The sequence below is a fragment of the Pan troglodytes genome, chromosome 2 (genome assembly GCF_028858775.2).
Source record: "Pan troglodytes isolate AG18354 chromosome 2, NHGRI_mPanTro3-v2.0_pri, whole genome shotgun sequence".
Taxonomy (NCBI): domain Eukaryota; kingdom Metazoa; phylum Chordata; class Mammalia; order Primates; family Hominidae; genus Pan; species Pan troglodytes.
In genome coordinates this window covers 162,905,484-162,927,890 of record NC_086015.1, presented here as the reverse complement: position 1 = coordinate 162,927,890, position 22,407 = coordinate 162,905,484, and the positions used below count along the sequence as shown (strand labels likewise).

The following is a 22,407-nucleotide window of genomic DNA, read 5'->3' as shown; positions in this document are numbered from 1 at the left end:
TGCGGAGCCTCTATGACTTGTGACCTTCTGCTCTATTGCATTCTGGTTAATGATTCACAATAACCTTCAAGAATAAGCACCGAGTAAATCAAGGGGTTCTGCATGGCTCTCCAGGAATGTTGCACACAATGCCCAGCAATCTAAAGCGCGACCTAGTGCAAGATGGGAGCTGGGAGCATGAAGAACACAAATCCACAGCAATGGCCAAGGAGATGGTGTTTCCCAATGGAAACCTCACAGCTTTCCTCAACTCCCTCTAAAATGGTTCTCTCTTCACTTTTCTTATTTTGGAAGTAGGAAATTAGCTGCTGTTGCTTCTTCTTCTTTTTTTTTTTTAAATTCTCTTTCGAGATGGGGGTCTCACTTTGCTCAGTGTTGCCCAGGCTGAGTGCAGTGGCACAAGCTCAGCTCACTGCAGCCTTGACCTTCTTGGGCTCAGGTGATCCTCCCACCTCAGCTGCCCTTGTCCCCCCAGCTCCCCGCTACCCCACCAGTAGCTGGGACTACAGTTGCATACATTTCCTCTCCCCCAGTAACTGGGACTACAGTAGTGCACCACCACACCTGGCTAACTTTTTGTATTTTTTTTATGGAGATGGGGTTTTATCATGTTGCTAAGGCTGGTCTTGAACTCCTGAGTTCAAGCAATCTGTCCACCTCAGCCTCCCAAAGTGCTGGGATTATAGGCGAAAGACACCGTACCCAGCTGCTTCTTGTACTTTCCCAGTAAAACACATTTTGTTTCAAGTTATTCTTAATCATTTTCATTGGTAACTATTGTAAAAAATAAAGTAGACCATTCTTTGGTTTCATAATCACTGAACTGTTTAGTGTTTGGTTACCCATTTTTAGTAACTAGATTATCCAGCAACAGAGACTAAAATGCTCTTTTTCCCTTCTTTACTTCTTGGAGAACAGGGTCAAAACAGAAACCTCTGAGTATCTTGTTATTTAAATAGGGGCAAGTCCAGATTATTCCAATACTTGAAATGAGTCTATTACCTAGGAATTCCTTTTGACTCTCATAAAATGACTTTGGTGAGTTACAGCCACATTCTTCATCCTGAGCATTGGTATAATTGCCCAAACGTTGCTCCCATGCTTGGTAGCCCAGGTAGGAGCTGGACACAGTGAAGGAGGGTGGCAGGGGTTGGCATGAGCTGGCACATGCGGCCAAAGGGCAATATCTGGGCCTAGGCAGTTAGGCCAAGTCATTATCATGTTGGTACCACCTCCATAATTTTGCCATATTATACTCCATCTCTACTTCTTCTTATATAATTCTTTTCTTTGAATCAACTCATTTTTAAATTAAATTTATTCAAAAGGGAAACTTTACATGAGTACTATCAATGAAATATAAATATCACTTGCTAACGTAGAAGAGTTACGTTACACAGTAAACACATATACTGTGTTTCATCAATTTTGAGACACACTTTAAAAAATAATTTTGATATCTCTGAAATTGGGGTGGAACTTACAATCAATGGCATCTAGCAATTATAATTGGCAACATTTCTCTTGTTCTTAGTGGCATATAAAATAATGTGCTTTACACATAAATGGCATATTAGATTTGATGAGACAAACTATAAAAATTATGTTATTAAACTTTTAAAAACAAAAGGTAAAAATAGTAAACAAAAAATGGAACAAATAAAATGGACATAAAATGTATGGCTGAAGATGTTTCCTATTAGAAGGATGAAACTTTATGAACAAAATAGTTGGATATTCTACTTGATAGTTTCAGACAAAGTTGAGGATCCACTTTAATGAGAGAAATCTGTCCATTTTTATATTAACCTACATTAAAAATCTGAACTCGCATGGGGATGTGGTTGGAAAGCTCAAAAGATATTTGACTATTTTATGTGTTATAATTAAGTATACACATATATATTCTGCAACTTCAGGGAGTGACATTTCAACATATCACTGAATAAAACACACAGATGCCTGTGGAATTCAGTGTATGGGAGTCTTGCCCTGTTAGTGGTCCTGGCTGTCTATGCTTCTCATGGCCATGAGTACTGAACCCGTGGTCATGCCCATGAAAAGCATAGACAGCCAGGATCACTAATAGGGCTTAGAACATCTGTGAATATACTTGGGCACATCGTCCCTGCTTTATGAAGTTAGGGTAAGGTTGATTACCTTGGCCCTACCTATATTTGTCTCATCCTAAACAACATTCTGCATGAAATCACAGGTCTTATGTGCTAAGTATTCGCCCAAATATAAATGAATGTAAATACAAGTCTGCCAAAAGACATTTATCTGAGTATCACTTAAAAATTACCCTCTCCTACACTCTGGGAAACATTTGTCTAGATAAATCATTAAATGGGAAGGACTCACAGAGACAAGGAAGATTGGGTTATGTAGCTGGAGCCAGATGCATCAGGTGGGTTAAGGAGAGGAGTTTAGAGGAAAAGACTGGAGGAGCTTCTCAGATCCAAGACTGTTGGCCCAGACTTCTAGAGAAGTCCCTTGGTAGGGAGGTGCTACTTTAAGGAGATGACATAATATTAATTTATCCATTTCTCTGTTCATGCAGTTACTGTTTCATCCAAATATCTACTATGTGCCAGGTACTGGGTTGGATATCTGGGGAGAGAGAGCTGAAAGAGGTCAAAGAGTTCATGGCCCATAAAGGAAACAAAAAGTACTCACAGTTAACAGTTGGGTTTCAAAGTATTAGGGTGGGCATAGTAAAAGAGTGCTATGGAAAAGGTATTGGAGAGGTGTTTAACTCGATGTGGACAGCTCAAAGAAGCCTTCCCAAAGGAATCATACTTGAATTGGGTCTTGAGGTATAATCAAAAGTTGCTGAAGTTCCCCAAAGGCTGAAAGACAGAAGGATATTCCAATTTGGGGGAACAGTATGGTCAAAAGCTTGGAGATGTAAGAAACCATGGTCCATCTCCCGCAAGTGAAGGCAGTTTGGTATAGAATAGCTGGAAAGAGAGTGAATATTGCAGGATATAGGGAAAGAGGCTGGAAATGGTAGGAAAAGCAAGAGTGGATGTGAAGAATATTAAACTTTACTTTCAACCTGAAATTGATAAAGACATCTGAAGGATTTTAAGACAGAAATCGCTGGATTATATGTGTTTTGTGTGTTGACTGATGTTGAAAAAAACTAAATTTTTATATCAAAACATAACCTAAAGGCCTTAGCCAGAGTGCCAGACAGTCAGCAGTATAGATCTGCACCATTTATAAAATGATTTAGAGTCTAATCAAGGAGTAGTGGTGACTGGAAGGGAGTGAGAGTGCAGATCATTAGTGTTGTGGATATAAAGCACTAGATAAGCCACACATCAGGACAATGTACTCTCCCACATGAGAACTAGAGTTTTAAAAGAAAGGAAGAGAAGAAGCAAGTGCTAAACTTCTCAATGAATGAAAAGAAATGGCTGGACCACTGATAAATGACAAGACAATGATAGGATGAGGTAGAGAAGGATGGAGGAATTCCCCTTCTGTAAATCTTAAGGGAAGAATTCATAGGGCCAATTTTATATCTATAATTCTATATTTTTTGCTTTTCTAAAAATAATTTTTCATTATGGAAACAGTCCAAGCATTTACATAATTGTATAGTACAATGAACCCCATGTTCCTATAACCTCACTCTAGAGACTATCACCCTATGGCAATCTTATTTCACCTATTTGCTCATTGTAATTACCCCCACAGCCCAAGTCCCAGATATCATATCATTTTAAGACAGTGGTCTTTATTCTTCTCAGCCCAAACCTGTATCAGAATCATAGGATATGATAAACCTTGCACTGTGACTAATTAGACAAACACCAAAAATTAACAAATATAGAGGCAAAATCTACTCTCTAATAAAGAGAAATAAAAACTAAGACATTAACATGACTGTGAGTCATTTGGAGAAGAGGATAAAATAGGATAATTTCTAAATAATAGTAATCTACTAAACAAGGTCACTAGGAAAATCCTACAACATGAATTAAACTAATAAGGTTAGATACATGAGCCGGGAATTAAAGGAAATTCAATTTTAAAATGTGTAAACTAAAGCATCAATGACATAAGCTATGAAATAAACTATTAGACTGCAGTGAAAAACCTGAAAGCAGAAAGAGACTTGGGCTGAGGGTGGAATGGGAAAGCAAATGAAGTGCAAGTTAGAATATGGCCTAACACATTTAAAAGAGATTCCAATTACTTCCTCCATTTGGTGATTATTACTAGGCATCTGCCATAGTAGGACACTGTCTGGGCTCTGGAATTTTTAGTAAACCATCTCTCCCGCTTAAAGAAGAGGCAACACTCTACCTGGGAGGAGGCAGGGGCATTTACCTGATTCTGCCTGAGTCTTATCCAGATTCTTTATTAAACACCCGGCTCCTTGAGAAATGGAGGCAACTGGAAGAGGTTCAAAGAAGTGGAACAGAAGATAATTAGAGGAAGATATTGATTTTAGCAGAAAGATCAAAGGAACCAAATGCAGGGAACTTGGCTAAGCAAGAGCTCAGGAAAAATGAGCTATTTGAGGCATGTAAACAGTGAAGTAAATAAGAAATATGGAGCTGGTGCACAGAGAATAATGAACAGGCCTGTTATAGACATACACATAGGGAAAGGCAGGCTGAGGGCAGGACAAGCTGCTCACCTGGCACAGGATTGCACAGCAGTCCCACTGAACACTTTCTTCTTCTTCTTCTTTTTTTTTTTTTGAGACGGATTCTCGCTCTGTCGCCCAGGCTGGAGTGCAGTGGCGCAATCTCGGCTCACTGCAAGCTCCGCCTCCTGGGTTCACACCATTCTCCTGCCTCAGCCTCCCGAGTAGCTGGGACTACAGGCGCCTGCCACCACGCCCAGCTAATTTTTTTGTATATTTTTTTTTAGTAGAGGTGAGGTTTCACCGTGTTAGCCAGGATGGTCTCGATCTCCTGACCTCGTGATCCACCCGCCTCGGCCTCCCAAAGTGCTGGGATTACAGGCGTGAGCCAGCACGCCTGGCCCCATTGAACACTTTCTGATGTTCAACAGGCTTCTGTCCAATGGCTACCATGAACACCAAGCTATTAGAACGCCAGCTTCCAGAGAGGTAGGGATCATTTTTAACCTTTCAACTTTGGACAGGAAAATGTGCTAAATCAGTACTGCTTTGGCAGGCAAGATAGGCAGGGGAAAAGTATTTCTCTGAAATGTAATTTATAGATAAGTTCTAGTGCTCCTCACTCCTACAGAATTTTTTCTATTCAGCAAAATTTTTACCAGTGAAGGCAGAGAGAGAGAGAGAAAGAGAGAGATTGATTCTGTCTGTACTGGTTTTAATGGGTTATATTTTAAATTTTTGCCTAAGGTCTTATTGACCTCATTTTGGCAACATTTTAAAGTTTTTTGATCAGTTTCTTTCAGACACTGGGTCTTTATGTTTTATGGAGAGTTAAAATTTATCTTTTTATTTTTAAATATACATACAAAGCAAAATATAAAAACATGTAGGTGTAGTTTAAAGAATAATGTTTAAACGAATGCCTGCATTTCTCACCTCTCCACTTTAAGTCAGAATATTTTGTTTGGTACCTTTGAGGCCTTCTGAGTGTTTCACCTTGATGACATTTCCTTTTCTACCTCTTCCCTCTTAGTACTATCCTAAAATTCGCCTTAATTCCTTGCTTTTCCTTATAGTTTTACTATACGGTACAGTATATATACTGTTTAAAAATTTGGGGGGTGCTTCTTCTTTTGAGACTGTGAGTTAGGGGTTCATCTATGTTCATTTAACTATTTTTTAAATTAAACTTTTAATTTTGATATTACTGTGCATTCATATGCAGTTTTAAGAAATAATATAGAGAAAAATCCCTTGTGCCCTTTACCCATTTTCCTACCAATGGTAACATCTTGCAAAACCACAGTAGAGTATCAAACCAGGGTACTGACATCGACACCGTCAAGATATAAGACGTTCTCTTCACAGCAAGGACCCATTATGTTGCCGTTCATGGTCACACCAGTTCTCTTCTGCCCCCATTCTCTAAGTACTAATCCGTTCTCCAGCTCTTTACAACTTGATTCAAACTAATGAGTTTAAGTATATGAGCAGGAAATAAAAGGAAATTCAATTTTAAAATGTGTAAACTCAAGTAACCATTAATCTGTTCTCTAACTCTGTAATTTTGCCATTTCAAGCATATTATATAAATGGAATCATACAGTATGTAACATTTTGGGATTATTTTCTTCACTAATTGTCATTCTCTGGAGATTCATCCAGGTTGTTGTTAAGTATCAATAGCTCATTCCTCTTTGTTGCTGACTAGTATTCCATGGTATGGATGTACCAGAGTTTGTTGTACTGTTCACCCACTCGAGAACATGGGTGTTGTTTCCAGATTTTGGCAGGCTCTTTATTTTTTAAAACATAGAGATATTCTTAATGTGTATGGATATTTTTAATGTCTTAATGTTCTGTTTCTAATCCAGATTCAGAAAAACCAACTAAAATGACAAACACTAGAGCAACTACCCTTTAGGGAAAGATTAAGAATCCATTCAGCCTAGGAGAGATGAAGGCTCAGAAGGAATTGATTGAAGCCTAAAGGCAGGAGAATATTAGCTTGTTCTTCATCTCTTACAGTTACAGCAGTTAGAAAGAAGATAGTCAGTTTTAGGAGGAATGCACTTGAATTCACTAGTCCTCTAAAGAGTGTATCCAAGGCCAGGCGTGGTAGCTCATACCCGTAATCCCAGCACTTTGGGAGGCCGAGGTGTGTGGATCACCTGAGGTCAGGAGTTTGAGACCAGGCTGGCCAACATGGCAAAACCCCATCTCTACTAAAAAAAAAAAAAAAAAAAAAAAAAAAAAAAAATTAGCTAGGCGTGGTGGCGGGCGCCTGTAATCCCAGCTACTTGGAAGGCTGAGGCAGGAAAATTGCTTGAACCTGGGAGGTGGAGGTTGCAGTGAGCTGAGATCGGACCATTGCACTCCAGCCTGGGTGATGGAGCGAGACTCTGTCTCAAAAAAAAAAAAAAAAAAGAAAGAAAGAAAAAAGAAAAAAAAGAAAAAAAAGAGTGTATCCAAAATGAATCAGAATAAGGTTTATTATTGCCATTAACCCCATACTTACACCGTGGTCTCATGGTTGTCCCTTCCCTCACTACCAGGACAGCATGAAGAAGAGTCCAAAGGACTTGCTTCTATATACAGTGGGCAGAAAAAACAAAAATAAGTGAGTTCCTAACACTTGCTACTTGAGTTGCAAACAGAGCTCAGAAGAATGGATGGACGAGCCTTATATGGCACATCACAATGATGAAGTTAGAGGCATTTGTTATTCCTTGCTTCATGGGCAATATTTTGAAGAAATCCCCAGGGGATACCATTGGAGATTCCACACTTTTGGGGGCAGTGTCTTCTTGTCCCAGTCCTGCGATAACTCCCAGTGGCAGCATTTGCTCCGCCCTAGCACAGGAAGAAGCGCAGTCAACTGCATTTCTTTTTTTTTGAGGCGGAGTCTCACTCTGTTGCCAAGCTGGAGTGCAGTGGCACAATCTCGGCTCACTGCAACCTCTGTCTCCTGGGTTCACACTCTTCTCCTGCCTCAGCCTCCCGAGTAGCTGGGACTACAGGCGCCCGCCACCACACCTGGCTAATTTTTTGTATTTTTAGATGGGGTTTCACCATGTTGGCCAAGCTGGTCTTGAACTCCTGATCTCAAGTGATCCGCCCACCTCAGCCTCTCCAAGAGCTGGGATTAAGGTGTGAGCCACTGTGACCGGCCTCCTTTTTCTTTTTGACTCTTTTTCTGAGGCTGGAATCCCTCATGCACAGTGCTCCCTGATTAGTCTAAGACTGATCAAATATTTGGCCACTACCCAAAAGTTCTGACACTGCACCCTATCTCAGTCCCCTCAAATCCATACTCCTGGAACCAGACCTTGTTTGGGGTTGCCACCTCTGCTGCCCTCTGGGTTTCCACCCTTGTTCTCAGCACCACACCAGCAACACTTTGCCATTTTTGGTAACTTGGCTGGACAGGCCAGAAGTTTGATCCCATATGGCCTTTTCTATGTTCTTTAGCAATTCTAATGAGGCCTTGATGGTTACATATTTTAAATAAATTAAAGGATCAAAGCTTATGAAGAAAAGGTGAAGGCAGCTTTAAACTTTTTGATTTGTTGTTTTCTTTATTCTGGGAAGAGCTTAAATAGGCATGCAGTTTGAGAGTAAGGAATCTAGAAATGTCTACTCAGCAATTTTATACTAGCTCTTTATAAATATAAGACATTTCATAAAAGCTAGGTAAAACTCTAGTATTTCTAAAATTCCATGAAACTGGTGCATCTCAGTGGAGACACAGGGTATTAGAAACTGTGATGTCTGAAAATTACTGCTATAATATCTGAAATCCCTCTTTCCTCTCTCTCCTTTTTTTAATTTTAAGGAGTCCAGAATCTTATGGGCAGAATATATGGTTTTAAGCGAAGCTTGCTCTTGAGCTTTGAATTAGCTTGGGCTCATTCTTCTCTATTTTTATATTCACATTATCCATTCATTCAACAATAAACATTTATTGAACATCTAATGAGTGTCTGGTACTCTCCAGACACTGGAAATTCAAAGAAAAAGCCATGATACCAATACCTCTCTTCAGGGAGCTTAAGAGCTAGTGGAGGGAGAGGGATATTCAAAGAAAAAAGGAAATACAGCGTTGGGAAAGGGGAGTTGGGTGAGGTGGATGACTTGGTTTGGTCTGCAAGAGGCTTTAGGGGAGTGTTGAAGAGCTTGAGCCAACTTATAAATCCACTCAGAGCACATCAGGGTCTGAAAAAACTTGATTCAGCTCCTTATTTCTGAAGCCCAGGAAGGTGACCTAGTTCAAATGTGCATACCTAATTAATAGCTAAGATAGGATATCTTAATGCAAAGCATTTGGTCTTTTTTTTTTTTTTTTTTTTTTGAATATACAATTCTGGTTTCCTTCCTTTTTTGGCTACACAATGAAGTGGCCTGTCTCTCTTAGGGGCATACCTGTGGCCCAGAGATGAAGGCAGAGATTCCTCTTTATAGTAAAATAAGACCACTTGCTTTTTTAATTCTTGGAATCTTGACTTATGTAGCTTGTGTGATGGATTTAAATTAAAGAAGATTTCATTGGATTTTTTGGGGGCAGGGGGCTGACTCTATCTCCTTTCTGTCTCTCTTCTCCAGTTTCATCCAGAAACTGGAAGACAGGCTGTGGGTTGGCAAGCACCTGCTTTCCTCAGCTTAGTTGGAAGCTGTGGTGTGTTGTTCCACCTGCCCAGCATCCATTCCCCAGTGTTCCTGAGGTGACTCCCCGACTATCCTCTCAGGACACAACAACCTTTTGGGGAAGACCTCATCCTGATTGCAGAGGCACCTACCACTCAGTGGAACCATTCACCAGTGTGGGGATGGCCTGCAGCCAGCTCCTCCCCACTCTTTTGTTGCCACCCACTTCAGCTCAGCCTGGGGACAGGATGCTCCTCCCCTCAAATGAGAATTGAGTTGTTCTCCAAGTGAACTGACAAGTTTCCACATTGCTGCTTTGTGAATCTCTGCATTTGCAGAGACACACTGAGGTCAGTCTGGGGGCCACTTGCTGTGGAGGTGCAGAAAGAAGAGTTGGCTATGAAGAGAGACGAGACGACAACAGTAAGAATTTTCTGAAGTCTTGGAAGCTGAGTTGCCTTTGTGAAGGAGGAGCCAATGCACCTGGAAACTATTTGTGAGGCTTTAATGCCTAAGTAAAATTTGTACTGAAATGCCTGAATCTCTGCAAGAGATTTTGATGTTCAATGTTACTCTTTCAACAGAATAAATGTAGACTTGGTCGCAGTTGTTCATGTAATTAGGCACCGGTTTACTAAAATGATTTATGTAGGCTAATTCATATTGACCCTCAGAGAAAAAAATCACATATTCTTATTCAAGAAGCACAAGTAATTTTGTCTCTTTTTACAAACCCAAATCAAATAGATTACCTTTCTGAGCAATGAACAACTTGAAATGCAGATAGATATGCAAGGTTAAAGAGCAAGAGGATAAGGACTTGCATTTGAAAGAGCAAGGTCTTCTGTAATTTGGTGCCACAAAATTCTCTTAAATGAATGTAGAGGAAACCAGAGGATTCTGAAACTGAAAAAAATCTCTCAAGGAAAAAGAAAAAGATAGCATAGAGGTTTCATGGGAAACAGCATTTTATATGTTATTTAGCGGCCTTCTTCTTGAAGGAAAAACACTTCTCAAAACCTTCACCAATACTCCTCTTGTCTAGGCCACTGTCATCTCTGTTGTGGACACTGAAAAAGCTTCCTATTGAATGTTCCTCTTTCACCTTTGTCCCTTACAATTTACTCTCCACTCAGTAGCCAAAGTGATCTTTGAAAGATTGTCTTTTAAAGCTTGCAACTCTCCAATAGCTTCCCACTGTACTTAGGATAAAAATCAAACTTCTTAGCCTGGCTTTAAAGGCTCTTTAGGATTTCTCAATACAGACATTTTTTCCAGGACAATATGAGCAAGACAAATCTTGTGTGAGTCTATCAAGAGCAGTGCAAGATGTTTATCATCCCCGGTCCCTGTCCACTAGAAGCCAATGGTGTCCTGCCCTCAACTCTAGCATTGTATATGCAAATTGCCACCTGCACATCTTCAAACATCTTCTAGGCAGAAATAGAGAGGTTGCAGCACCCCCAGCTGAAACCCCTACTAGCCTACTCAATCTGGCTCCTATGGACTTTGAACCTCAGGATCTTTGCATTGCCTATTTTCTCTGCCTAGAATGCTCCATTCCCAGACTGACCCATGTTTGGCTTCTTTTCCATATTTGATCTTACCTCCTCAGTCAGGCCTTCCCTGACCACCTAAAAAAGAGCAAAACACACGCACACTTGTGCACACAAATACACACAGTTTCTCTCTCTCACTGAACATGCTTTATCACTATATACAATTTCCTTGTTTACTCATTTATTGTCCCTCTCTCTCCTCTCTGGAATGTAAGTTCCATGAGAACAATATATTTTGTTTGTTGTTATACCCCCATTGCCTGGGGATACATTTTTGTAAATATTTGTTGATCAAATAAAATAGATGCCATTAAGTTATATGTCATTTAATCACATTTATAATAAACGTTAGGATGCAGCAGAAAAACATTATTTAATTCATTGTTCATATAAAGCACTAAGACGCTAAAAATAACAAGTCCCACAGTGAATATTAACATGGAGAGAGGAACTAAACTAGAAATGTCATTACCTTCTTACTAAGTCATGCTGGATTATTTCAATATAAGGCAATCCATTAGATAGGTCACATTGAAAGACATAATATGCAAAGACTATAATTAACATAACTCTTTTGTCCCAGCCACTTTAGAGCAACATGCTTATGTTGGTTACTACTATCTATATACCAGTTGCATTTCTTTATTTTTTTTTTATAATTTAAAGAAAAAATTTATTGAAGATCTGAAAAACAATTTCTAAAAGATTGACTTTTCCAGAAAAATAGCTACAAAATGCATTGTGTCGATCATGTTAAAACATGCATTAGACACAAATACAAAAACCATAAATATTTCATTTCACTTTATAGTTTATTACACCTTCTCAAATATAGGCTCAAAAACTTAACTTTACCTTTCAGAGAAAGGAAGAGACAAGGAAGTAAATTTATTGTTTCCTCTGGAACAAACTTAAATACATGTCTTTCAACTGATTCTAGGTCCTAACAAAATTGATCAATGAACAAGGCAAAGCATCATGTGGGGACAGCAAATACAACACATACCCATTGCCGCTCTCCACTCCCGCACCCGTGCAGTGTAGCTTAGCAGTTCTAGAGCTCTCTCTCACCGAGCACCCATCCCACCTGGGACTCCTCAATCCAGTGCTCCAGGCAGCTGCTGCCAATGAATTGGAGTTGACAGACAAGTTAAAAATCTATTTGCCAGCCCTGGAATCATGGAAAGAGTAAACACTTTTCACATAAATCTGAGTTTGATATCTTTTCTTTATCACTTGTGAGATCTTGGTTACTTAACCTCTTTCTGTTTAATAATACCAAATTTGTAGTTGAAATAACATATGTCTTTAGCACAGTGCCTGTTACAATTAGAATTCAATAATAGTAGCACATAACTGTGGTGAGATGGCTATACTTCACCTCCAAAAATGGAAGAGGTGTTATATAGAAAGGCAAGAGTAAGTGCAAGTTACTGGGAACACTAGAGTGAGATTTATTGTTGGACTAGAGGACCAGTTCCTGAAGTGTAGCCCCAGACCACCTGTAAACTTGTTAGAAATTGCAAGTGTTCAGGCCCCAGTCGAGACCTACAGATCAGAGACTCTGGGGATAGAGACTGGCAATCTGTGTTTTAACAAACCTTCCAGGTAATTCTGATGTATGCTTTCTAGTTTGGGAGCCACTGCATCAGAGGGGCAAGCAGGAGTGGATAATAGAAGTGATAAAGTCAGGGGAGAAGGATGTCTAATCACCTGATGATTAATCAGGCCGAAAACAAGGAAGTGCTGCCCCTCACAGAGGCTATGACCATATCAGCACTCCCCACTTTAGTGGAAATTTCCCATAGACAGGATATCAATTTGCCATAAACACAAAGGACAGACCCAGAGCACACTAAAAGAATGTGGGCTTTGGCCGGGCGTGGTGGCTCACGCCTGTAATCCCAGCACTTTGGGAGGCCGAGGCGGGCGGATCATGAGGTCAGGAGATAGAGACCATCCTGGCTAACACGGTGAAACCCCGTCTCTACTAAAAATACAAAAAATATGCCGGGCATGGTGGCGGGCTCCTGTAGTCCCAGCTACTCAGGAGACCGAGGCAGGAGAATGGCGTGAACCCGGGAGGCGGAGCTTGCAGTGAGCTGAGATCGCGCCACTGCACTTCAGCCTGGGCGACAGAGCGAGACTCCGTCTCAAAAAATTAAAAAAAGAAAAAAAAAGAATATGGGCTTGTATTACAAGGGTAGGTGTGGGGAGAACGTCCCCAGTGCAGCCCCGGTGCAGGCATGCAATAGACTGAACTTCAGTCTCTCTCCCTTGGAAGGGTAGGTAGCCATGGTTCCTGATTGTTTCAAGTGCAGCTTTGAATGAAGGCAAGAAGCTGGTGTAGACTTGTTCAAGCTTCCCCAGCTTGGTGGTTTCATGAATGAATTACATCTGAAAAGCTTAAGGAGAATAGTTGGGGAGCTGGGAAAGAAGGGAGTCAAAGATGTATCAAGAGATTCAACTGCACTAGGATCTCTCATTTCCATCTGTTTAATGCTTTCCCCCATTCTAACTCCTTCTGCCAGTGTACCAGACACAGAAACACTTGCCGTGGGGTAAAAAGTTAAAAAATATTTTTAAGGAACACAGCCAATCCAAAACTCTTTGAGAACCAGCAGCTTTTAAGCCACATCTGCATTTGTAGGCTGTTTCCACAGTTAACCCCTGTAGCAGGTCTGTGGTTGCCTCAGCATCGACTTCTTTTTGATTCCACCTAATTAGAAGCATAACTTACATTTTTATTAAACATTGAATTTACACATCCTTAGAAACATATCCGTACTTGCAGATTGTTCTAAAGTGTGTAGACAAGATCTGGGGCCATTACCTTATTATTAAGGTACAAGACTTTGTTAGAGACTATTGGGCATTCAGATCCAACATAATTACTGAGCACCTGTCCTGGCACATTTCATGCTTTCCCTGAACCACGTGCATAAGTATTATTATCATTCTCATTATGCAGGCCATAGATCCAGGCTCAGACACATGTAGGAACTAGCCCAGAGTTTCAAAGCTACTTTAAGTGGACAAGTGTGGACTCTCAACACGTCTCCTGACAGAGGCTGTGTTAATCCATGACTAGAAGATAGGCTATGTGTGTGACCTGCTCTTCGTTTAGTTAAAAATGGCATACTTGATTCCCAGCTTATGTATATGCTGGGATGTGAACTTCCAGTGGAATATTTCTGTTGCTGAAATTTGTCACCACCTTTCTAAACTGGTGACAGAATTTTTTTGGGTCATACACAGACTCATTGCAAGTAAGGCAAACCTACTCTTAAAGTGACCTAAACAATGAAAGTGCTGAAAGTAAGGATAATCATGTTCTTAAAGACAGCTGTGTGAATGGGTTAGGAGTTTTATAGAAAAGTAGCAATTGGGGCCAGGTGTGGTGGCTCACGTCTGTAATCCCAGTACTTTGGGAGGCTGAGGCGGGCAGATCACCTGAGGTCAGGAGTTCAAGACCAGCCTGGCCAACATGGTAAAATCCCCATCTCTACAAAAATACAAAAATTAGCCAGGCATGATTACGGGTGCCTGTAATCCCAGCTATTTGGGAGGCTGAGGCAGGAGAATCACTTGAACCCGGGAGGCAGAGGTTGCAGTGAGCTGAGATAACACCACTGCACTCCAGCCTGGGCTACAGAGCAAGACTCCATCTCAAAAAAAAAAAAAAAAAAAAAAAGTAGCAATTGGTTATTTTTGAAATACTTGTAAGAGGTGCCTTATAAGAACCAAAAAAGTTCCTTTAAAAATGCTTTTTAAGCTTATTATTGGAATAGACCACCTTTATAGAGATTCTAAGATAACTTATTATTGTTCTTTAAGAATATGGAGTAATTTTATATTAAAAGAAAACAATCAACAATTCTTCACGTCTCTGAACACAAAATAAGTGGAAGTGGGTTTGCTTTAAGAAGAGCTTTCAAACAGTGAGACTGGTTGATGATTAGGAATGGGTTTCCCAGTGAGTTGGGCATCCTTCTGTGAAGGGAATGGACACAGGGGATGAACTAACTGTAGTTCTAAAGCTGAGCTACACAGCTGGTTTCCGTTTTCAAAACTTATTTCCTTTGCCAAGGAACAGTGTAATTTCCCAGGCAATAGAAAAGAAAAAAAAAAAAAACAAACAAACAAGAAAAGAAATGAGAAATAGCATTTATGGAGCCTATGCCGAGTTCTGGGGTCTTCCGATCCTAATTAACTTCATTCTTTTTACAAATAAGAAAGCTAAAGTTTAGACTGGCTGAGTAATTTGCCTATGGTTATGGAAATAAATGAAGAAACTAGAAATTTAACTCAGATCTGCTCAATTCTAGGTTGGAAACTGAGGCACAGATAAAGTAAGCGGCTTGTGTGAAGTTATAAGATCCATATGTGACTGAGGGCGGGGAAAGTCATTGAATGAAATGTTTGGGAAGACACATCTTTTTTTTCCGTTGGAAATATCTTGACTTATCTTATAAAAGATAACAGTATGGGCTGGGCACTGTGGCTCACACCTGTAATCCCAGCACTTTGGGAGGCCGAGGCGGGCAGATCATGAGGACAGGAGTTCGAGACCAGCCTGACCAACATGGTAAAACCCTGTCTCTACTAAAAATACAAAAATTTGCTGGGCATGGTGGCACGTGTCTGTAATCCCAGCTACTCAGCAGGCTGAGGCAGGAGAATCGCTTGAACCTGGGAGGCGGAGGTTGAAGTGAGCTGAGATTGCGCCATTGCACTCCAGTCTGGGCAACAGAGCAAGACTCCCTCTCACAAAAAAAAAAAAAAATGTAAACAAGAATAATAATAACAATATGGTACTTTTAGAGATTTTTCAGCTGTAAGGATAGAATTTTGTTTTTCTTTGTGGCATCTATATTTGAAAGCAATGTATTTGACACTGCTTTCTGGATTTGCTTGGTACAAAATGAAGCAAAACTATACCCATGCACTCTGCTGTCTTCCACATTGTGAATGCATAAGTTAACTTTTTGCTTGGGACACCAATGTTTCTGAATGAGAAAGGTCCAAAGTAAAGCCCTTTGTGATTTTAGAGTCAAGAACAGATCTTTCTTTTCAGTAACCAATAATCACCACTTTGCCCATCCATCAGAAGTCGGAGGAGAAGAGAGGAACCCTTATACTAACAAATCCCTCTTGATAAAACAAAATCTTTTTTCATGAACATTCTGTCTTTAGAAAGCACTAACAAGTGGATAGAGCACTTGTTAGTTAATAATAAGAAGAATTCTTCAGTGACTACTCAGATGAATGAATATTTTTAAAAGGCATGGAGTATGTAAGGAATTTTAATCCAGCCTTCTTGTTCACTCCCCCACACAACTGTAGAGAAACCACTGCCTCTGAATGATGAATGGATCTAGACTCAACTAGGAGGAAAGAGGACCCCAAGCCCTGTAATTTAGCATCTCTTTTTTTAAATTCCTGGGTGGACTCTTTTTTGGCTGTAGGCTCAGTTAAACGGCTTTGGATATTACGTAAAATGACCATCAAGTGTTTCTCCTTCTATACTACACCCATCTCTTTTCAAGCTCTCAATAAAATCCCAACCCCAGCTGTATATACATGTCAATCTTAGAGAGAAACACACTTCTGCTAGGAAATCTTTAGCTATTAAAAAGTTTTATTAGTTAATTTCAAATTAATATTGTACCAGGCTCCAGACCATGGAGGAAAAAAATTCAAGAAGCTGAATTAGTAAATGACGGAGCAGTAATTAGCTTAAATGAGATTTCTTCCAGCCCTTTGCTGGAAGAAGGATGACACAGAAAATCTGAGATGTTTCTGTGGATGACACAGAAAATCTGAGCTTAGAAAATCTCTCTTCTCTGCATGTGGTACTATGAGGATGCCAGAGATGCATTTCCACAATCATAGTCTTGTTTATTTATTTAGTCTCCTACTGCAGTGCTTCACACATGCACCCCCACCTCCTGCTCTGTGGCAGCCAAACCCTAATGGCTAAAAAGCCAGGCTGCAAAAAGGGTTAAGGCTGCAGCCTTCCAGGCCTATAGACATTCCAAACATTCATGTACTTTCTCCTCTGCAGTCTAGTCCTGTAGCTCCAGCTCCTGCAAAGCCTTCAGCACTTGCAGAAGCAGTATTTCCTACCAGCTATGTTTGGTTTTAACTTGCGGTTCACCAGGTTATATAGCTCAAGAGTCTAAACTTATCCCTCCACGGTCTTATCTAGAATTTGTCCCTCTTCCCCAGCTGAATTTGTTTCCCCTGCCCTGCCCTGGAAATGCCTCAGGGCCTTCTGTAACCTTGCTGCCTTCTCCCCACAGGAAGTTAGATGCATCCTCACTGGCTGCATTACTGCACATTTCCCTTGTAACCTTGTTTTTTCCTTCAACTCAAACTTCTCCAAACAGCACCATCTCTGCTGACCCTGAAATTCTCTAGCCCTTTCATACCAGTATTTCTAACCTGCCATGAGAACGATTATAGAGGGCAAATTGGGGAGAGAAGGTTTGGGAACTCACCTGCACAACAGCAAGGATCAGACACAGGATGGGGCTGCCCGCAAACTTCCCAGGGACTGTCTGCAGCCAAATCTCTTGGCCTTAAAGGGACAGGGCACTTTTCACCATATAAGGAAGACAATTTCACTTGACTGCTTTGGAACCTGTTTGGGCAAGAAGCAACTCCTCTTGACATTGCCTGCCAGGCTTCAGCCTTTTGAGGAAATTTGGAGCCTGACAATTCACAAGTTTCTGCACATAGTAGGCAATTTAATAATTCCTAAATAAGGGGCCAGGCGTGGTGGCTCACGCCTGTAATTCCAGCACTTTGGGAGGCCAAGGCAGGTGGATCACCTGAGCTCAGGAGTTCGGGACCAGCCTGGCCAACATGGTGAAACCCAGTACCCAGTCTCTACTAAAAATACAAAAATTAGCCAGGTGTGTTGGCGGCCTCCCAGCTACTCAGGAGGCTGAGACAGGAGAATGCTTGAACCTAGAGGCAGAGGTTGCAATGAGCCAAGATTGTGCCATTGCACTCCAGCCTCGGCAGCAGAAAAAAAAAAATTCCTGGATAAGGCACAAGAAAGATATTTGGTGGGCTAATTTTAAAGGCCAGAAAACCCTTTATGTGGGACTTATTCTCTTACAAAAAGGGTTTCTGGCAACTGTGAAGTCTTCCTCAATTATATGAAAGGGCTTCTGCTTCTATTTCAGGTTTGGCTTCCTTGAGACAGAGGATCTTGCTCGCCTCAAAGAGGAGGGCAGTTTGCCCCCTTCCTCCTGACTCCAAGACAAAAGAGAGAAGACTGAAGAGTGGTAAAGCTTGTGGTGTGAGACTTGGATGGTTGTAAGACACATTTGCACTGCATCCTGAAAACAGTGAAGTGGAGATGATTTTGCTCTTTCAGCAGATAGAGAGCCCTTCCGAAACAGATAAACACGCACAGTCCTCAGTGGAGGCCCTCTACCGGCCTCATCTACTCCTGAGCACAACTCTTGGACTCCCTTGGCTAAAGCCCACAGCTGAAGTTTGAGGGTTCCTTTTACCTTCCAGCTGGCAGGGACGAGGATGTGCTTTAGCAAGAGCAAAGATTTTCTACTGATAATATTCAAATGCAAAGCTGTCCTGTTGATTTGGGGGTGGATTAAAAGTAATTATAAAATGTTAGATTCTAAGAAGAGAGTAGAGCCTAATTTGGTCATCACTTTTGTGGTAACATACTTCTTTCTTTGCTGCTAACTGGATATTGTCTTTGAAAATGCTTTGACGTCTGCCAGGTGGCTCCAGCCAGCACCTACTCTTTTTTGCTTAGCTTACTATGCCTAATATCCAGTGTCTGAATCACAGATTTGGGATCTTTTAAAAACGGAATTTGGCGCTTGATTATAGAGTCTCATACTATCTTCACATCTTACTTTCTTGCATAAATTTTGAGTTTTAAGGACAAAGGCCACTCCATATTCCTCCTACTCTGATTAACTCCCAGCATGGAACAAGCATGTAGTAGACTGGGAAATCTTTGTTGGATTTAATCAACTGAATGGAACCCTGGGTTTTTGTATGATGTCTAGATAGTTTTATGAATAAAATAGGTGTTTACTAAATAATTGTTTAGTAAATGGCTAACCCATCCCAGCCTCACTGGGAAAGAGAGGGAAAGGGGAGCTCTTCTCCCTTTTGCTGTGGTCAAATAAATACATGATTTATTTGCTTTACTCTCTCTTCTATATCAACTAGTAATTTTCATATCATTAAATTTTCATTAAGGGAAGAGGTCAAAGGAATATCTTTAAAAGGTAATTATTGTGATTACTCTTTGATCCAGCAATCTAATTTCTAGGAATTTAATCTAATGAAATAATTAAAAAGAGGCAAAACATTATATTAATAGAGCTACTCATTGCATTACTATCTATAACAGCCATAACAAGAAATGACTTAAAGTCTCTAAGGTTATTTCATACAGTAATAATAATAGCTCATGCTGATTGATTGCTCATCATGTGCCAGGCACTGCTGTAAAAGCTTTATGCAGATTAACCCACTTAATCTGTAATCTCACTTAATCTGTCTCAATTCTCCTGACAAACATATGAGGTAAAAATCGTCATCATCCCCATTTTATAGGCCAGAAGACTAAGGCACAGAGGTTAAAAAATTCCCATTTGGATTAAGGTATTTTGGCACCAGCATTTACAGTCTTAGCATCATTCTTTGCTCTCATTAGGACTTCCTGAACATTATAATAGGCACTAGGGACAGACAGATTTATGAAACAGAAAGGACTCCACTTCATATAGCCATTAAAGATAACAATTATGAAAACTATGTACAAATAAGGAAACACGCTAATTTATATGGACATACATATTTACAGATACATTATGATGCCATTTATTTTATATGGATATAGTGTAGATATAAATTGTGATCTTTTTATTTAACAACATATCTTGGATATTATTCCATATCCAGGCCTGCAGATCTCCTTTACTTTTTAAATGGCAGAATACAAGGCTGTCTTCTGGGAATATACCATAATTTAACCAGTGTCCTATTGATGTACATTCAGACTGTTTCTAGTCTATTGCAGCTAAAATAATTGTGTAATGAATATCTTTATTTGCCATATGTGATTTCAACAATAACCAAGAAATCTTATTTTTGTTGGTATTACATTCAATTAATAATTTGATTTAGGGAAAGTTGACTTCTTTATGATATTTAGTCTTTTTATCTAAACATAGGGAATGCCATTTCATTTTATCAAGATTCAGTTACATATGTTCTGCATGTTTATTGTTATTTTTATTCTAATGTATTTTATTATTCTAGAAGCCATTTTAAATGGGAACTTTTTCATTATGTTTTCTAACTTGTTTTTATACAGAAAAGTTATTGATTATTGCATTTAATAACCAGCTTTTGTACTGGATTATCTTATTGCTTCCAATAATTTTCTATGTGACTCTCTTTTAGCTATGCAATCATATCATCTGTAAATAATTATTACTTTGGCTCATCCTTTTCATTGTTTTATACATTTATTTCCTCTTATTTAATTGGGTAGTACTTAAACAATATTAGTTAAATATGTTAAACAATGTCACCATTTCCTCACATTATTGGGAAGGCTTTTTGTATTCCATCATTAAACAACATGCTGCCTTGGAAAAAATAGGTAATTTTTTTACCACTACCACAATATTATAAAGAGAGTTTTATCTGGAACACTTCTATTTTCTTTTCTTTTCTTTTTTTTAGACAGTCTCACCTGTCTCCTAGGCTGGAGTGCAGTGGTGTGATCTCAGCTCACTGCAACCTCTGCCTCCCGGGTTCAAGTGATTCTCCTGCCTCAGCCTCCCAAGTAGCTGGGACTACAGCGTGCACCACCATGCCCAGATGATTTTATACTTTTAGTAGAGATGGGGTTTCACTATGTTGGCCAGGCTGGTCTTGAACTCCTGACCTCAGGTGATCTGCCTGCTTTGGCCTCCCAAAGTGGTGGTATTACAGGCATGAGCCGCTGCGCCTGGCCGGAACACATCTATTTTTAATGAGTAAACCTGAGAGCTTCAAAACCCCCTGGCCTGACTGCCAGGAATAATTCTGTTTCTAACTGTCCCCCACTATTTCTCCAGGGATCCAGGGCCTCTCAGAGTTCACCTGAGCTTTCCCAAGTCTGGTTTGTTCTCTCTACCCTGCTGCTATTACTGCAAGTGACTTTCACAAGATGCTTCTGAGCATAGCATTGCTCTGCTGTGACCACTGCAGGTAACCCATCCCAGCCTCACTGGGAAAGAGAGGGAAAGGGGAGCTCCTCTTCTTTTGTTTCTCCAACCAATGTGAGACAGATTCTTCCCTTTATCTCATAAGACAGCTAATGCCAGGAACCAATTTAATAAGACATTACTTAGGCATGGAACAACTTAACAAGACATTACTGGAAGTTGGCAGTGAGTGGGGGAGAAGTAGTATAGCACCCTCTAGACTGGTCTTAGGGTCCCCTGTGAAGCTGGTTGCCTGCCTCATTCTCCATCCTCCTTCAGATGTCAAGAGAATTTCTGCCTTTTGGAACTTGGACAATATTGGCCACCTACCCAGAGAGAGGAGAAGGATAATCCAGACATAAAGGTAAGGCCCACTTCCTTAGTCTTTATCCCCTGCCTAGGTGTGATCAACTCCCAGAATGATGGTGAAAAGATCCACTTCCTTCTAAGAGGTACTAATCTACCCACCCACTGGCATATGGTCTGTCCTTAAGGCACTAGTAAGACAATCACAGCATAATCTGACATCATGCAGCTTACATATTTTAAATGTGCCCTGGGGAGCTAACAATGGGTCCAGATTTATTAAAGTTACTCTTAAATTACAGATTGCCTTTTTTAAAAAAAAAAACAAAACAGGATTTTTAAATTTGATGATGCCATGGCTGTGACCAAAAAACAAACAAACAAACAAACCAAAAAAAAAAAAACAACAAAAAAAGTTTTTTGGAGCCTAAAAGAGCAGAAAGAGGAATCATCTGGACACCCATTTAGAGGAAGGACTGACCAGTGCATGAGGCAGCCTAGATATACTGAACAGGGGCTTATTAATTTGTTGACTATCATGAAGGCTTTGCTAGCAGCCCTTTGTTTCACATAAAAATATAGGCATGAAACCAAACGTATATTCCCTGTGTGTTGGCTACACTTTGCTTTGTTCCCCAGACCCACACTAGCTCAGGAAATCAAAGTCGAACCTAATCACTTCCTCTAGGAAACTTGATTCATCCTATAAGATAACATCCCTCAATCCTCCAAGGCCTTTATTGCTATGCTTAAGCACTTTTAAAAAATTGAATAAATATGTTAATGAATATTATTGATATTTGGGGCTTCATTTTCCATTCCTTGCGAGTTTATGCACCTTCTTAGGGTGGGAATTTATTCAGTCATTTGACAAGATTTGTTGACAGTCTACAACATGCTGGGCTCTTCAGAACCCCAGGGATATAGCAGTGGAAAAAAATAGGCAAAATCATAATACTCATGGAGCTTATGTTCTTGTGGGGAGGCAGACCAGTAAATAAATAAAAAAGAAAATATCAGGTAGTAATTAATTCTGTGA

General features: G+C 40.1%; 1 protein-coding gene and 1 long non-coding RNA gene across 6 annotated transcripts in view; one reads left to right on the top strand and one right to left on the bottom strand.

Moving 5' to 3' along the window:
- Nucleotides 1-22,407, bottom strand: part of SCHIP1 (schwannomin interacting protein 1) — a 611,917-nt gene that overhangs the window by 147,011 nt on the left and 442,499 nt on the right. For 2 of the 4 annotated variants that reach the window (XM_016939974.3, XM_063805241.1), the window contains exons 1-2: nt 17,313-17,343; nt 11,816-11,930 (exon numbers count right to left, since the gene is read on the bottom strand). The exons of the other annotated variants lie outside the window; for them this stretch is intronic. The gene's annotated coding sequence lies outside the window, so the exon portion shown is untranslated. Of the gene's footprint in view, nt 1-11,815; nt 11,931-17,312; nt 17,344-22,407 lie in introns of those variants that run through there. 4 annotated transcript variants of the gene reach the window in all.
- The window catches only part of LOC107970829 (uncharacterized), a 56,774-nt gene that overhangs the window by 13,469 nt on the left and 20,898 nt on the right, over nt 1-22,407 (top strand). For both annotated transcript variants that reach the window (XR_010155364.1, XR_010155363.1), the window contains exons 2-3: nt 18,006-21,066; nt 21,342-21,426. This is a non-coding gene — a long non-coding RNA (uncharacterized LOC107970829). The remainder of the gene's footprint in view (nt 1-18,005; nt 21,067-21,341; nt 21,427-22,407) is intronic.